Below are 14,428 nucleotides of genomic sequence, written 5' to 3' on the forward strand. Positions count from 1 at the left end.
AGCAGGAATAAAGTTAGTGTGACTGGAGTGAAGGACGAAGGAGGAGATAGGTCAGAGCGATAATGAGTTCAGACTGTTTGGGACCTTGTAGGCCATTGTAAGGACTTTGGCTTTTACTCTAAGTGAGATGGGAGGTTATTAGAGAGTTCTGAGCAGAGAACTGGAATGATTTGACTTATATTTTAACAAGGTCACTCTGATCATTATGTTGAAGATACACTGAAGGGGGCGATATGGGGGAATTCAAGTGTCTAAGGGAGGTTAATCCCTTAGAAAATCCACTCCTTGGGGGAGGGAAGAGTGAAAGAGACGTATCAAGTTTTTTATTTATTTTTGTTTTATTTATTTATTTTTTATTTTTGAGATGGCGTCTCTCTGTGTTGCTCAGGCTGGAGTGCAGTGGCGCAATCTCGGCTCACTGCAACCTCCTCCTCCCTGGTTCAAGCAATTCTCCTGCCTCAGCCTCCTTAGCAGCTGGGACTACAGGAGCGTGCCACCACGCCCGGCTAATTCTTTGTATTTTTAGTAGAGATGGCATTTCACCGTGTTAGCCAGGGTAGCCTGGATCTCCTGAGCCTATGGTCCGCTGCCTCGGCCTCCCAAAGTGGTAGGATTATAGGCTTGAGCCATGGCGCCCGACCCCTATCAAGTTTTAACAGTAACTTTCTCCCCTCCCTGTTCCACCCTTAAAATTTAAGAAGGAAATTAACAAAGAAGGATCATGGATCATGCAAACAAAATGAAAGCATGTCTTTCTCTCTCTGTCCTCTATTGCCCTCTGATGGCAATGTCTAGATTATTCAGAACAAATCTGTCCTTTAAAATATTCTAGCAAGAATGCAGTCTTTCTTAGTAGCTTCTATCAACCATATTGCCATGCAGTGTCTTTCATGTGCACGACTGAAATGTATTTTGCCTCCCTGGATTACATGATGGTTACTCGTTTAAAGTGTCCTATCAGCACTTCTTTTACTTTTGATAATATTTCACGTTCCTCTTGGGCCTTCTCGAATGGTCCTCATCCATGCTGAGGCATAAGTCTCAGAGGTATGATGTAACTAACTGACATTGCCATTACAGTGGCACATATCAAAGACAAAATTTGATTTTCAGTCATTGTGGAGATTTGAATCTGGGCGTGCTGTTCTATCTTTTCTGAATACATTTTGATCAACTAAATCACTGTGAAGGCATCTATGGCAAATAGTATAGATAATTTAATGGCCATGGGAAATAATTTGAGGAAAACAAAATATATGTTATTAAATATAAGGTTATTTCATGAGAAATAATGTTACTATTATATCAAAGAAAAATGGTTGTTTTTAATATGCTCTTAATTATGAAATTGATAATGTTTTATGGTGTCTTATAAAGAAATTAAACACTCATTCAGGCTTTTGCTCAGAACTACAGTCATTTAAAGTAGTTTTTAATGAAGAAATGAAGTTTCCAGGTTTTGACAAATGTTTGTTGAATGAGTGCACAAAATTACAAATATTCACTCAGCAAATATTTATATTTACAATGCACTGGGCATTATGCTGGACTTTGGAGACATAAAAGTGACTAAGATAAAGTTTATTCCTGACAAAATGCTCACAGATTATTCTAGGATCAGAAATGTAAACAACAATTACCATCTGTATATAAACATCATGCTGAGGAGGCACAAAGAAAGAAGCTGGTAATGTTGGTTGGAGTCAGGAAATGTTCCTAGAAAAAAAATGGCCTATGAATAGAGCAAAAATGCATCCCTTTCAGAATGTAAAACTGAAACTTGTATCCTCAGACTACATTTGCTGTTATTATTTGAATAATAATATGTTGAATATCAAGGGACAAGGACTGCAGAGATATTTTGGAAAGGGGTTGCTATGATCTGAAAAGTTTGGTCTTTCCAAAATTTATATGTTGAAATGCTGTCCAAGGCAATAGTATGAAAAGGTGAGGTTTTGGGAGATAATTAGGTCATAGCGGGGAAGCTCTCATAAATAGGCTATGTGCCCTTATAAAAGAGGCCCAAGAGAGATCCTTCACCCCTTTTACCATGCGAGGACATAGAAAGAAGTTATCGTCTATGAGTCAGAAAGATAGCTTTCTCTCTGACATGCGACTGCTATTTCTCCTAGTGCCTACCTAGTTATCAGCAGGGTGTGTGCAGGTCCGAATGCAAAGAGGATGAGCTGAAAACTATATAGTAATATAAAGAACGGATGTGGTGGAAAGACGAATTTGAAAGCAGAAGACAGGGATTCCAAGTTCAGCCTAGATGTTCTCTAGTGGTTTGGTACTGATAAATAACAATTATTATGAGCTTCCATTTCCTTGTTCAAACATTGGCATGGTAATACAACCTAACTCTTAGGGTCATGGTGAGAATGAAATGGATTTAGCAAAAGTTTTTCCATAAACTATTTAGGCCCTTATAAATTTAAAGTGTAATATTTTAATATGCCTAGGCAAGAATTCAACTTCTAAAATGACCATATCATAAAATAAAGAACTAAGAAGTTATTACTATTTTAACAATTTTATATATTTAGGAATAATAATTATCCTAATGAAGAGAAACAGAAAGTAATTTGCTATGATTAAAATATTATAATTACAGAAGTATGAAAATATATAATATTTAATATTGATGTATTTAACATAAAATGAAAATATTATAATTTTTCTATAATCTTTCAAAAAATTTATAAAATTAAAGCATCAACCATTCATAAAAGTAGTGTAGTTTTCAAACATACCATCTTGGAGACTCTGAAATGGGTTACTCCAACTTTTTTTTTTTTTTTTTTTTTTTTTTTTTTTTTTTTTTATTATACTTTAAGTTCTAGGGTACATGTGCATAACGTGCAGGTTTGTTACATATGTATACTTATGCCATGTTGGTGTGCTGCACCCATCAACTCGTCAGCACCCATCAATTCATCATTTATATCATGTATAACTCCCCAATGCAATCCCTCCCTCCTCCCCCCTCCCCCCTCCCCATGATAGACCCCAGTGTGTGATGTTCCCCTTCCCGAGTCCAAGTGATCTCATTGTTCAGTTCCCACCTATGAGTGAGAACATGCGGTGTTTGGTTTTCTCTTCTTGTGATAGTTTGCTAAGAATGATGGTTTCCAGCTGCATCCATGTCCCTACAAAGGACGCAAACTCATCCTTTTTTATGGCTGCATAGTATTCCATGGTGTATATGTGCCACATTTTCTTAATCCAGTCTGTCACAGATGGACATTTGGGTTGATTCCAAGTCTTTGCTATTGTGAATAGTGCCGCAATAAACATACGTGTACATGTGTCTTTGTAGTAGACTAATTTATAATCCTTTGGGTATATACCCAGTAGTGGGATGGCTGGGTCATATGGTACATCTAGTTCTAGATCCTTGAGGAATTGCCATACTGTTTTCCATAATGGTTGAACTAGTTTACAATCCCACCAACAGTGTAAAAGTGTTCCTATTTCTCCACATCCTCTCCAACACCTGTTGTTTCCTGACTTCTTAATGATTGCCATTCTAACTGGTGTGAGATGGTATCTCATTGTGGTTTTGATTTGCATTTCTCTGATGGCCAGTGATGATGAGCATTTTTTCATGTGTCTGTTGGCTGTATGAATATCTTCTTTTGAGAAATGTCTGTTCATATCCTTTCCCCACTTTTTGATGGGGTTGTTTGTTTTTTTCTCGTATATTTGTTTGAGTTCTTTGTAGATTCTGGATATTAGCCCTTTGTCAGATGAGTAGGTTGCAAAAATTTTCTCCCATTCTGTAGGTTGCCTGTTCACTCTGATGGTAGTTTCTTTTGCTGTGCAAAAGCTCTTTAGTTTAATTAGATCCCATTTGTCAATTTTGGCTTTTGCTGCCGTTGCTTTTGGTGTTTTAGACATGAAGTCCTTGCCCATGCCTATGTCCTGAATGGTACTACCTAGATTTTCTTCTAGGGTTTTTATGGTATTAGGTCTAGCATTTAAGTCTCTAATCCATCTTGAATTAATCTTCGTATAAGGGGTAAGGAAAGGATCCAGTTTCAGCTTTCTACTTATGGCTAGCCAATTTTCCCAGCACCATTTATTAAATAGGGAATCCTTTCCCCATTTCTTGTTTCTCTCAGGTTTGTCAAAGATCAGATGGCTGTAGATGTGCGGTATTATTTCTGAGGACTCTGTTCTGTTCCATTGGTCTATATCTCTGTTTTGGTACCAGTACCATGCTGTTTTGGTTACTGTAGCCTTGTAGTATAGTTTGAAGTCAGGTAGCGTGACGCCTCCAGCTTTGTCCTTTTGACTTAGGATTGTCTTGGCAATGCGGGCTCTTTTTTGGTTCCATATGAACTTTAAAGCAGTTTTTTCCAATTCTGTGAAGAAAGTCATTGGTAGCTTGATGGGGATGGCATTGAATCTATAAATAACCTTGGGGAGTATGGCCATTTTCACGATATTGATTCTTCCTATCCATGAGCATGGTATGTTCTTCCATTTGTTTGTGTCCTCTTTGATTTCACTGAGCAGTGGTTTGTAGTTCTCCTTGAAGAGGTCCTTTACATCCCTTGTAAGCTGGATTCCTAGGTATTTTATTCTCTTTGAAGCAATTGTGAATGGAAGTTCATTCCTGATTTGGCTCTCTGCTTGTCTGTTACTGGTGTATAAGAATGCTTGTGATTTTTGCACATTGATTTTGTATCCTGAGACTTTGCTGAAGTTGCTTATCAGCTTAAGGAGATTTTGGGCTGAGACGATGGGGTTTTCTAAATATACAATCATGTCATCTGCAAACAGGGACAATTTGACTTCTTCTTTTCCTAACTGGATACCCTTGATTTCTTTCTCTTGCCTGACTGCTCTAGCCAGAACTTCCAACACTATGTTGAATAGGAGTGGTGAGAGAGGGCATCCCTGTCTTGTGCCAGTTTTCAAAGGGAATTTTTCCAGTTTTTGCCCATTCAGTATGATATTAGCTGTGGGTTTGTCATAAATAGCTCTTATTATTTTGAGGTATGTTCCATCAATACCGAATTTATTGAGCGTTTTTAGCATGAAGGGCTGTTGAATTTTGTCAAAAGCCTTTTCTGCATCTATTGAGACAATCATGTGGTTCTTGTCTTTGGTTCTGTTTATATGCTGGATTACGTTTATTGATTTGCGAATGTTGAACCAGCCTTGCATCCCAGGGATGAAGCCCACTTGATCATGGTGGATAAGCTTTTTGATGTGCTGCTGAATCCGGTTTGCCAGTATTTTATTGAGGATTTTTGCATCAATGTTCATCAGGGATATTGGTCTAAAATTCTCTTTTTTTGTTGTGTCTCTGCCAGGCTTTGGTATCAGGATGATGTTGGCCTCATAAAATGAGTTAGGGAGGATTCCCTCTTTTTCTATTGATTGGAATAGTTTCAGAAGGAATGGTACCAGCTCCTCCTTGTACCTCTGGTAGAATTCAGCTGTGAATCCATCTGGTCCTGGACTTTTTTTGGTGGGTAGGCTATTAATTGTTGCCTCAATTTCAGAGCCTGCTATTGGTCTATTCAGGGATTCAACTTCTTCCTGGTTTAGCCTTGGGAGAGTGTAAGTGTCCAGGAAATTATCCATTTCTTCTAGATTTTCTAGTTGATTTGCGTAGAGGCGTTTATAGTATTCTCTGATGGTAGTTTGTATTTCTGTGGGGTCAGTGGTGATATCCCCTTTATCATTTTTTATTGCATCTATTTGATTCCTCTCTCTTTTTTTCTTTATTAGCCTTGCTAGCGGTCTGTCAATTTTGTTGATCTTTTCAAAAAACCAACTCCTGGATTCATTGATTTTTTGGAGGGTTTTTTGTGTCTCTATCTCCTTCAGTTCGGCTCTGATCTTTGTTATTTCTTGCCTTCTGCTAGCTTTTGAATGTGATTGCTCTTGCCTCTCTAGTTCTTTTAATTGTGATGTTAGAGTGTCAATTTTAGATCTTTCCTGCTTTCTCTTGTGGGCATTTAGTGCTATAAATTTCCCTCTACACACTGCTTTAAATGTGTCCCAGAGATTCTGGTATGTTGTATCTTTGTTCTCATTGGTTTCAAAGAACATCTTTATTTCCGCTTTCATTTCGTTATGTACCCAGTAGTCATTCAGGAGCAGGTTGTTCAGTTTCCATGTAGTCGAGCGATTTTGATTGAGTTTCTTAGTCCTGAGTTCTAGTTTGATTGCACTGTGGTCTGAGAGACAGTTTGTTATAATTTCTGTTCTTTTACATTTGCTGAGGAGTACTTTACTTCCAATTATGTGGTCAATTTTGGAATAAGTGCGATGTGGTGCTGAGAAGAATGTATATTCTGTTGATTTGGGGTGGAGAGTTCTATAGATGTCTATTAGGTCCGCTTGGTGCAGAGATGAGTTCAATTCCTGGATATCCTTGTTAACTTTCTGTCTCGTTGATCTGTCTAATGTTGACAGCGGAGTGTTGAAGTCTCCCATTATTATTGTATGGGAGTCTAAGTCTCTTTGTAAGTCTCTAAGGACTTGCTTTATGAATCTGGGTGCTCCTGTATTGGGTGCATATATATTTAGGAGAGTTAGCTCTTCCTGTTGAATTGATCCCTTTACCATTATGTAATGGCCTTCTTTGTCTCTTTTGATCTTTGATGGTTTAAAGTCTGTTTTATCAGAGACTAGGATTGCAACCCCTGCTTTTTTTTGTTCTCCATTTGCTTGGTAGATCTTCCTCCATCCCTTTATTTTGAGCCTATGTGTGTCTCTGCATGTGAGATGGGTCTCCTGAATACAGCAGACTGATGGGTCTTGACTCTTTATCCAGTTTGCCAGTCTGTGTCTTTTAATTGGAGCATTTAGTCCATTAACATTTAAGGTTAATATTGTTATGTGTGAACTTGATCCTGCCATTATGATATTAACTGGTTATTTTGCTCGTTAGTTGATGCAGTTTCTTCCTAGCCTCGATGGTCTTTACATTTTGCCAAGTTTTTGCGATGGCTGGTACCGGTTGTTCCTTTCCATGTTTAGGGCTTCCTTCAGGGTCTCTTGTAAGGCAGGCCTGGTGGTGACAAAATCTCTAAGCATTTGCTTATCTGTAAAGGATTTTATTTCTCCTTCACTTATGAAACTTAGTTTGGCTGGATATGAAATTCTGGGTTTAAAATTCTTTTCTTTAAGAACGTTGAATATTGGCCCCCACTCTCTTCTGGCTTGTAGAGTTTCTGCCGAGAGATCTGCTGTTAGTCTGATGGGCTTCCCTTTGTGGGTGACCCGACCTTTCTCTCTGGCTGCCCTTAAGATTTTTTCCTTCATTTCAACTTTGGTGAATCTGGCAATGATGTGTCTTGGAGTTGCTCTTCTGGAGGAGTATCTTTGTGGCGTTCTCTGTATTTCCTGAATTTGAATGTTGGCCTGCCCTACTAGGTTGGGGAAGTTCTCCTGGATGATATCCTGAAGAGTGTTTTCCAACTTAGTTCCATTTTCCCCCTCACTTTCAGGCACCCCAATCAGACGTAGATTTGGTCTTTTTACGTAATCCCATACTTCTTGCAGGCTTTGCTCATTTCTTTTTCTTCTTTTTTCTTTTGGTTTCTCTTCTCGCTTCATTTCATTCATTTGATCTTCAATCGCTGATACTCTTTCTTCCAGTTGATCGAGTCGGTTACTGAAGCTTGTGCATTTGTCACGTATTTCTCGTGTCATGGTTTTCATCTCTGTCATTTCGTTTATGATCTTCTCTGCATTAATGAGTCTAGCTGTCAATTCTTCCACTCTTTTTTCAAGATTTTTAGTTTCTTTGCGCTGGGTACGTAATTCCTCCTTTAGCTCTGATAAGTTTGATGGACTGAAGCCTTCTTCTCTCCTCTCGTCCAAGTCATTCTCTGACCAGCTTTGATCCGTTGCTGGTGATGGGCTGCGCTCCTTTGCAGGGGGAGATGCGCTCTTATTTTTTGAATTTCCAGCTTTTCTGCCCTGCTTCTTCCCCATCTTTGTGGTTTTATCTGTCTCTGGTCTTTGATGGTGGTGACGAACTGATGGGGTTTTGGTATAGGTGTCCTTCCTGTTTGATAGTTTTCCTTCTGACAGTCAGAAGGACTCTCTGTTGGTCTGTTGGAGATTGCTTGAGGTCCACTCCAGACCCTGTTTGCCTGGGTATCAGCAGCAGAGGTTGCCGAAGATAGAATATTGCTGAACAGCGAGTGTACCTGTCTGATTCTTCCTTTGGAAGTGTCCTCTCAGGGGTGTACTGCACCCTGTGAGGTGTGGGGTGTCAGACTGCCCCTAGTGGGGGATTTCTCCCAGCTAGGCTACTCAGGGGTCAGGGACACACCTGAGCAGGCAGTCTGTCCGTTCTCAGATCTCAACCTCCGCGTTGGGAGATCCGCGGCTCTCCCCAAAGCTGTCAGACAGAGTCGTTCGCGTCTGCACCGGCTCCCGCTACTTCCCCTGTTGGTCTTCAGCTGTGCGCTGTCCCCAGAGGTGGAGACTACAGAGACAGGCAGGCTTCCTTGAGCTGCTGTGAGCTCCACCCAGTTCGAGCTTCCCAGCGGCTTTGTTTACGTACTTAAGCCTCAGCAATGGCGGGCGCCCCTCCCCCAGCCTCGCTGCTGCCTTGCGGATAGATCGCGGCAGACTGCTGTGTTAGCAGTGAGGGAGGCTTCGTGGGCGTGGGACCCTCCCGGCCAGGTGTGGGATATATTCTCCTGGAATGCCTGTATGCTTACAGCGCAGTATTGGGGTGGGAGTTACCCGATTTTCCAGGTGTTGTGTGTCTCAGTTCCCCTGGCTAGGAAAACGGATCCCCTTCCCCCTTGCGCTTCCAGGTGAGGCGATGCCTCGCCCTGCTTCAGCTCTCGCTGGTCAGGCTGCAGCAGCTGACCAGCACCGATTGTCCGGCACTCCCTAGTGAGATGACCCCAGTACCTCAGTTGAAAATGCAGAAATCACCGGTCTTCTGTGTCGCTCGCGCTGGGAGTTGGAGACTGGAGTTGTTCCTATTCGGCCATCTTGCTCCGCCCCCCAAATCCTACTCCAACTTTTTAAATTTGATATATATTTGATATATATTTTGTTACTTTCATAATTCTTTTAAAAAGTGTGTGTGTATATATATGTATAAAATATAGAAAGTGTATGGGGAAAGTCATTCCTATTAACTTGGGAAAATCATATTTTACTATCTTATGGTAAATTTTATGACATTTATGATGGAAGTAAAGTGGGAGAACTGGCATGCAGATGCATTTAGAGAAAAATGGCTGGAGAATAGGAATGAAGAATGAGCTCACAGAATAGAAGAAACTGTTCTCCAAACAGACAATTGTAATCATTAGATACAACGAAGTAGGAGAATTTCCTCCCAGTGCTCCACTCCTAGGGCTGACGAAGAGAAGACATTCTTTCTTTCTCTTCCTAGAATTAGTTTCAGCCTCCATGATATTCTGGGAAGCTGGTTTTGAAACAGTGTCAAGAACATTCTTAAACTTTCACTGATGGTAAAAGGGTACCAAAGAGGACACAATATGACAAGGATTAAGAAAACCTGAAAAAAAAAGTATGTTTAATATGGAAACCACAGGTTTTTCCAATTTTGTCTAGCAGTAAAGCAAACCTGTAGAAACAAAAAGGATTATAATAGTCATAATAACAAAATAATAAAATATAATAAAATAGTTAAATAAAATAATGACAAAGTATTAATAATATTTATCAAGACAAATTTTCTATATCACAAGATTTAATACATCCTCAGTCTTACTTACATTTCAGATATCATTAAAAACGAAAAAAATTATTTGGCTAAGTTATAACATGAGGCTAAGACACTGCTGATTGTAAAGTGCATCTCGGTTCTAAAGATGTTAAAAATGTAAGGGAGAAAAAAGGAGTCTTAGAATTGAAAAAATTCGGCAGTCCTTCAGAGATAGAATCCTGGGCTTGTAAAATCTGCTTTAAGTGAGTGATTCAGAAAGGGAATTTTGTTATTTTTAGTGTCCTTAGGAAAGGTGTGTCTAAATTCACAAGCCAGAAATCTCATTGGCTAAAACTCCAAAGATGTTCCCACTGAAAATAATAATTATCTACCTTTAATTTCTTCTAACATCTTGCTAAACATTGTTATGCTTATTAAATGTTATTAATCAGAGCAGGAAGTTATCCAGCCTCTCCCTATTACTTTAGGATGTTAAACAGATTATGACTATAATATCTAGGAGGAGAACTTACTGTAAATCTATCACGGTAATGAAAACCGAATGCTACAGTTCCACATTGCTCTGATACTTGTGTCACCGACTTGCACTGATAATTATTGTACTTGATATATATAAAAAGCCCCAAAATAGCATACATAATTCTTATTCAAAAGGAAAATATGGTGCATAGAGGTCTGTTAGGCATCAAATACATTGAATGGAATCTGAAATTTAAGATGATAGTCTGAAGCCAGACTACAATTATTTCCAAAGCGTGAACTCTGCAGATAATGAGAAAGGCATTCAGAATGGCTTATCAACACCTTGCTGTGTGCATGGTGTGCTCCCTGCCCACTGTAAAGAATGATGAGGACAGCGTCAGAGTCAAGACCTGTTCCATCCTGATAAAATATAATGTGCATTATCTTGTGGCACAGAATGTTAACAAGGATCTCTGAATGCCGAAAGATGCCAATTGGGGTGCAAAGTCTCTAAATACTGATCAGAAGTTTGGGGCATAATCATTCTGAAACCATAATATGTTTTAAACATTTGCCAAAGACACAATTTGACTTTTGGGCTTTTGATTTCTGGCCCAGGCTTGTAGAAGCACTGAGAAGCTCTGTTTCGGCGTACAGTTTGCCTTCCTGTAGAGGTGGTTGATTATTCCATAGCTGTGACTTGATTACTCATGCATTCAACATTTATTGAGCATTTTTTTATATTCAAGAATGTGTGCTAAATGCCACAGATATTGGTGTTAAAGGTCAAAGACCCTGTCCTCAAGGAGCTCACAATTTTGTAGATAAAATAGAAAAATAAGCAATTGAGGACAATATATATAGACATTTATATTAAGGGGAATTTTGAGAGCACAGTGGAGCAGCATTAGAGGCAAATATAAGTAAGTATAGTTTCCAGAATCATGGGATACATGAACTGGATATTTGGGAAGTAATTGGAGCTAGCCTGGGGAAGGAGGGAGTAAGGAGTGGGGCTTACAATTAAGGAAAACACCTATATGCAGCCTAGAGTCTTGAGATACAGTGGAGCTGTGAGGACACTGCTGTGGGTGGCACCAGTAGAATCTACATCTTTTAGAAGCTTCTACTGCATTACAAGGCAATTGTGCTTTACTTCAGAGACAGGCAGATAGAGAAAGGATGATGTCAAAAATTTAAGCAGACAATGGTACAATCATACTTGTACTTTAGAGTGATCACATTTCTATAGAAATGTAGACAGTGATTACGAAAAGAGAAGTCAGTAGTAATAAGAGCAGATGAGACATGATGAGGGTTGAATTAAGGCCACAGCCATAAGGATGGCACCTTAGATCCATTTCTAAGAGAGAAATGATGAGATTTGATGACTAATTAAGATAGGGGAATAGTAGCAAATAAGATGGTGACTCCTAGAACTATGGCTTGGGTGACCTGGATGATAATACCATTCACTGAGAGGAGAGTTTTGGCAGGGATGGGGGTGGAGCAGATCAGCACGAGTGGGGAGAGGAAGGTTATCATTATTTGGAATTGGGGAATGATGACTGTATTAGTCCATTTTTCACTCTGCTAATCAAGACATACCCGAGACTGGGTGATTTATACAGGAAAATGGTTTAGTTAACTCACAGTTCCACATGGCTGGGAAAGTCTCAAAATCATGGCAGGAGGTAAGCAGGAGCAAGTCCTGTCTTACATGGATGGCAGCAGGCAAAGAGAGAGCTTGTGTAGGGCAACTCCCCCTTACAAAACCATCAGATCTTGTGAGATTTATTCACTATCACAAGAACAGCAAAGGAAAGACCCGCCCCCATGATTCAATTACCTCCCACTGGGTCCCTCCCACAATACCTGGGAATTCAAGATGAGATTTGGGTGGGGACACAGCCAACATATCAATGCCTGTGAGATAACTGAAGAAGACATTCTACAGACAGTATCAGAAGGATGATCTGGGCCGGACACAGTGGCTCACGCCTGTAATCCCAGCACTTTGGGAGGCTGAGGCAGGTGGATCACTTGAGGTCAGGAGTTTGAGACCAGCCTGACCAACATGGTGAAACCCCGTCTCTACTAAAAATACAAAAATTAGCTGAGCATGGTGGCATGTGCCTGTAGTCCCAGTTACTTGGAAGGCTGAGGCATGAGAACTGCTTGAACCTGGGAGGCAGAGGTTGCAGTGAACCAAGATAGCACCACTGGTGACAAAGTGAGACAAGTGAGACTCCATCTCAGAAAAAAAAGAAAAAAAAAAAAGAAGGGTGATCTGGTCTGGAGGTACAGATTGCTAATGTATACCTACACTCGCTTATGTGAAATGTCACAGGGCAAAATCTTTCTGACTTCTGTTAGAGTGATCACCTGTTTCTCTACCTATAGTCTCTTCTCAACTACAAATAGATAAACCAAACATTTTTATCTTTCCCAATGCACCTTTAATCCCATGGCTTTTGCTGAAACTTGGCATTTATTCTACGAAACCACTTTCCACACAATCCTCTTTAAAGAGTTCTTATCTCCATGATTCTCAAGGACAAGAAGGAAGGCTGGCTTTCTTGCTGAAACCACTGTTGCTATGAGTCCACTGGTGGGACAGTTAACTTAAGTTTTAAAAGTATGCCTTCATTGGGTGGACAAGGGGGGAAAAGCATTGCAGACAGAGATCAGTGTGTACAAAAACTTGGAGTGGTAGAGGTATATGGTAGGTTTGAGGAAAAGCAAACAGTCTGGTATGACATATGACTAGCATGTAGAGTGATGGCAGAATTTTAATAGGAAATAAAACAAATATTAAAAAGGTTAAAATAAGTTTTCACTTTACTCAAATGCAGTTAGAAGCCATTATGGAATTGTATAGACCATGCTTTTGGAATTTCATGAGCTTCTTATTCTCAATCACCTTCATCTTTATTCCACTGCAGTCATACATTGATCCAATTTCAAGTTAGACCCTAGCGTCATTCAAACCTGCTTTACAACCAAAATTATCACCACATCCTGAGGCTTCTCATTTCCTTGCTTCTATTGAACTTTTGGCAGGACCTCTGTCACCTGATCTCTCCATGCCCATACGCTGTCACTCCTTCTCTATCTTGACATCTCCCCAACAATCACGGACTTCATGAGAAGCATCTCAGGGATGTGTCTGTCATTGCTCTCTAAACCTTCTAGTTTTTGACCTTCAACTTTCCAGTACTGGAAAGCCCCATTTTCTACCTTCTTCTCCTCTCACTGTAAGGCTATTAATCTACTTCAAATATTTATTACCTAATTTTAACTATATATTTACTATAGCTCTGTGGCTTTTTCTACTTTGTTGATCTTTTTTAATGGTATTTGACATGCTGGCTGCTCCAAATTTTTCCAGTCTCTATAGTTTATACTCCCAGTAATGTCATTTATATTTATTGATAAGTGAATTTATGGTTATTCTAAAATCTCTTTTAGAGTTGCCCTTGCTTCCTGTCACTTTTCATACATTTTTTATTCTACCTACCCTGAAGAATTAAAGATGGAATGCAGGAAATGACAAACACGCTATAGTAATACCTACCACTGATGTAGCATTTACTGTATCCAGCCTCGTTGTTAGTAGTGACAGAGCAGAGCTCAGTCCTGGATGGTCTATCTAAAAAATTTATGTTCTTTCCACTTTTCCAGGACCTTAGTTATGCCAAGTAAATCAACCATGGACAATCTCATTCACAGACTGCGTAAGAAATAGCTAAGCCTTAAAGAGCAAGCCGTTTACCTGGAAACAAGTGCTATTGCAAAAGTTTCCATTTTGATGGACATAAATTTAATGTTTAAGTTTTTTATTTTTCAAAAAAAATCACATTTAATATGCTGGCTTCTCTTTTAAGTTGGGTATTTGTTGAATCTCGTAACAGTTATAAATAATAGATGGTGTTAGAATATCCTGCTGCATTTTCTGTCAAGAAAAGTGGGTACAAATCAATCAAACTACTACTGACTTCTGAGTTATTTGAAAATCTTTTAATATCATTTTAATATATAATTTATTATTTGGGATTAGAAACACAGAACCAAAGCTGGGTAAGTATAGATATTCCTCCTTTCGTGTCTTTTAAAACCTGTATGCAAATGTGATTATTGTATATCAAATACTGTTTTGACGTTTAATAAAATAGTTTGTTATTTAAATACTACTACAACCTGTATAAATCATAAACTTATTTTGCTTAGCAAATAATACCTACTAATTTTGGGAGGATAAGTACAGTTTGTTTTAAT

At 39.2% G+C, this 14,428-nt stretch overlaps 1 protein-coding gene across 1 annotated transcript in view; it reads left to right on the forward strand.

The window, feature by feature from the left end:
- The window catches only part of CRB1 (crumbs cell polarity complex component 1), a 213,301-nt gene that overhangs the window by 63,707 nt on the left and 135,166 nt on the right, over window positions 1–14,428 (forward strand). The window lies entirely within an intron of this gene.

Source organism: Rhinopithecus roxellana, chromosome 1 (assembly GCF_007565055.1).
Source record: "Rhinopithecus roxellana isolate Shanxi Qingling chromosome 1, ASM756505v1, whole genome shotgun sequence".
Lineage (NCBI taxonomy): Eukaryota > Metazoa > Chordata > Mammalia > Primates > Cercopithecidae > Rhinopithecus > Rhinopithecus roxellana.